The sequence below is a fragment of the Pristiophorus japonicus genome, unplaced genomic scaffold (assembly GCF_044704955.1).
Source record: "Pristiophorus japonicus isolate sPriJap1 unplaced genomic scaffold, sPriJap1.hap1 HAP1_SCAFFOLD_333, whole genome shotgun sequence".
Classification (NCBI taxonomy): domain Eukaryota; kingdom Metazoa; phylum Chordata; class Chondrichthyes; family Pristiophoridae; genus Pristiophorus; species Pristiophorus japonicus.
In genome coordinates, this window is record NW_027253139.1 from 346,546 (window position 1) to 350,622 (window position 4,077).

Sequence of the window (4,077 nt, forward strand, 5' to 3'; positions counted from 1 at the left end):
AGTGTAGAACACAGCACAACCCATATGCAACAGGCGAAACTTCGCAAAACTCAAAAAAGTATAAAAATAACTCGAAATCTTCTGAAACAGCGTAGAGCAGTTAAGAACCCAGCACAACCCATATGCACCAGGAGAAACTTCGAAAAACTGAAAAAAGTAATGAAATAACTCGAAAACCTCTGAAACAGCGTCGAGTAGTTTGAACCCAGCACAACCCATATGCACCAGGAGAAACTTCGAAAAACTGAAAAAAGTAATAAAATAACTTGAACGCCTCTGAAACTGCGTAGAGTAGGTTAGAACCCAGCACAACCCATATGCACCAGGACAAACTTCGAACAACTCAGAATAGTAATGAAATAACTCGAAAACCTCTGAAACAGCGGAGAGTAGTTTAGAAATCAGCACAACCCATATTCACCAGGAGAAACTTCGAAAAACTCAAAAAAGTAATGAAATAACTCGAAAATCACTGAAACAGCGTAGAGTTGTTTAGAAAAAAGCACAACCCATATTCACCAGGAGAAACTTCGAAAAACTCATAAAAGTATGAAATCTTCTGCAGCAGCGTAGAGTAGTGTAACTAAGCAGCACAACAACAACGCAACATGAGAAACATCGAAAAACTAAAAAGAGTATAAAAATAACTAGAAAACTTCTGAAACAGCGTAGTGTAGTGTAGAGCACAGCAAAACACACATGCACCTGGAGAAACTTCGAAAAACACTGAAAAGTAATGAAATAACTAGAAAACCTCTGAAACAGCGTAGTGTAGTATAGAACACAGCACAACACACATGCAACATGAGAAACGTCGACAAACTCAAAAAAGTAATGAAATAACAGGAAAACCTCTGAAACAGCGTCGAATAGTTTGAACCCAGCACAACCCATATGCACCAGGAGAAACTTCGAAAAACTGAAAAAAGAATAAAAAATAACTCGAAATCTTCTGGAACAGCGTTGAGTAGAGTAGAACCCAGCACAACCTATATGCACCAGGAGAAACTTCGACAAAATCAAAAAAGTATAAAAATAACTCGTAAACTTCTGAAACAGCGTAGTGTAGTTAAGCACCCAGCACAACATATATGCAACATGAGAAACTTCGAAAAACTCAAAAAAGTAATGAAATAACTCGAAAATCTCTGAAACAGCGTAGAGTAGTTTAGAAACCAGCACAACCCATATTCACCAGGAGAAACTTCGAAAAACTCATAAAAGTATGAAATCTTCTGCAGCAGCGTAGAGTAGTGTAGCTAAGCTGCACAAAACATACGCAACATGAAAAACATCGAAAAACTCAAAAAAGTAATGAAATAACTGGAAAATCTCTGAAACAGCGTAGAGTAGTTTCGAAACCAGCAAAACCCATATTCACCAGGAGAAACTTCGAAAAACTCAGAAAAGTATGAAATCTTCTGCAGCAGCGTAGAGTAGTGTAATTTAGCAGCACAACACACAGGCAACATGAGAAGCTTCGACAAACTCAAAAAAGTAATGAAATAACTCAAAAACCTCTGAAACAGCGTAGAGTAGGTTAGAACCCAGCGCAACACATATGCAACATGAGAAACTTCGAAAAACTGAAAAAAGTAATACAATAACTCGAAATCGTCTGGAACAGTGTAGAATAGTGCAGAACACAACACAACCCATTTGCAACATGAGAAACTTCGAAAAACTCAGAAAAGTAATGTAATAACTCCAAATCATCTGAAACTGCGTAGAGTAATTTAGAAACCAGCACAACCCATATTCACAAGGAGAAACTTCGAAAAACTCATAAAAGTATGAAATCTTCTGCAGCAGCGTAGAGTAGTGTAACTAAGCAGCACAACACATACGCAACATGAGAAACATCGAAAAACTAAAAAAAGAATAAAAATAACTAGAAAACTTCTGAAACAGCGTAGTTTAGTGTAGAGCACAGCAAAACACACATGCACCTGGAGAAACTTCGAAAAACACTGAAAAGTAATGAAATAACTAGAAAACCTCTGAAACAGCGTAGTGTAATGTAGAACACAGCACAACACACATGCAATATGAGAAACTTCGAAAAACTCAAAAAAGTATAAAAATAAATCGAATTCTTCTGGAACAGTGTAGAGTAGTGCAGAACCCAGCACAACCCACATGCACCAGGAGAAACTTCAAAAAACTCAAACAAAAGTATAAAAATAACTCCAAATCTTCTGCAGCAACGTAGAGTAGTGTAACTAAGCAGCACAACACATAGGCAACATGAGAAACATCGAAACACTAAAAAGAGTATAAAAATAACTCGAAAACTTCTGAAACAGCGTAGTGTAGTGTAGAACACAGCACAACCCATATGCAACAGCAGAAACTTCGCAAAACTCAAAAAAGTATAAAAATAACTTGAAATCTTCTGAAACAGCGTAGAGTAGTTAAGAACCCAGCACAACACACATGCAACATGAGAAACTTCGACAAACTCAAAAAAGTAATGCAATAACTCGAAAACCTCTGAAACAGCGTCGAGTAGTTTGAACCCAGCACAACCCATATGCACCAGGAGAAACTTCGAAAAACTGAAAAAAGTAATAAAATAACTTGAACGCCTCTGAAACTGCGTAGAGTAGGTTAGAACCCAGCACAACCCATATGCACCAGGACAACTTCGAACAACTCAGAATAGTAATGAAATAACTCGAAAACCTCTGAAACAGCATCGAGTAGTTTGAACCCAGCACAACCCATATGCACCAGGAGAAACATCGAAAAACTGAAAAAAGTATAAAAAATAACTGGAAATCTTCTGGAACAGTGTAGAGTAGTGCAAAACACAGCACAACCCATATGCAACAGGAGAAACTTCGAAAAATTGAAAAAAGTAATGAAATAACTCGAAAATCTCTGAAACAGCGTAGAGTAGTTAAGCACCCAGCGCAACACATATGCAACATGAGAAACTTCGAAAAACTGAAAAAAGTAATACAATAACTCGAAATCGTCTGGAACAGTGTAGAATAGTGCAGAACACAACACAACCCATTTGCAACATGAGAAACTTCGAAAAACTCAGAAAAGTAATGTAATAACTCCAAATCATCTGAAACTGCGTAGAGTAATTTAGAAACCAGCACAACCCATATTCACAAGGAGAAACTTCGAAAAACTCATAAAAGTATGAAATCTTCTGCAGCAGCGTAGAGTAGTGTAACTAAGCAACACAACACATACGCAACATGAGAAACATCGAAAAACTAAAAAAAGAATAAAAATAACTAGAAAACTTCTGAAACAGCGTAGTTTAGTGTAGAGCACAGCAAAACACACATGCACCTGGAGAAACTTCGAAAAACACTGAAAAGTAATGAAATAACTAGAAAACCTCTGAAACAGCGTAGTGTAATGTAGAACACAGCACAACACACATGCAATATGAGAAACTTCGAAAAACTCAAAAAAGTATAAAAATAAATCGAATTCTTCTGGAACAGTGTAGAGTAGTGCAGAACCCAGCACAACCCACATGCACCAGGAGAAACTTCGAAAAACTCAAACAAAAGTATAAAAATAACTCCAAATCTTCTGCAGCAACGTAGAGTAGTGTAACTAAGCAGCACAACACATAGGCAACATGAGAAACATCGAAACACTAAAAAGAGTATAAAAATAACTCGAAATCTTCTGAAACAGCGTAGAGTAGTTAAAACCCAGCACAACCCATATGCACCAGGAGAAACTTCGAAAAACTGAAAAAAGTAATGAAATAACTCGAAAACCTCTGAAACAGCGTCGAGTGGTTTGAACCCAGCACAACCCATATGCACCAGGAGAAACTTCGAAAAACTGAAAAAAGTAATAAAATAACTTGAACGCCTCTGAAACTGCGAAGAGTAGGTTAGAACCCAGCACAACCCATATGCACCAGGACAAACTTCGAACAACTCAGAATAGTAATGAAATAACTCGAAAACCTCTGAAACAGCGGAGAGTAGTTTAGAAATCAGCACAACCCATATGCACCAGGAGAAACTTCGAAAAACTCAAAAAAGTAATGAAATAACTCGAAAATCACTGAAACAGCGTAGAGTTGTTTAGAAA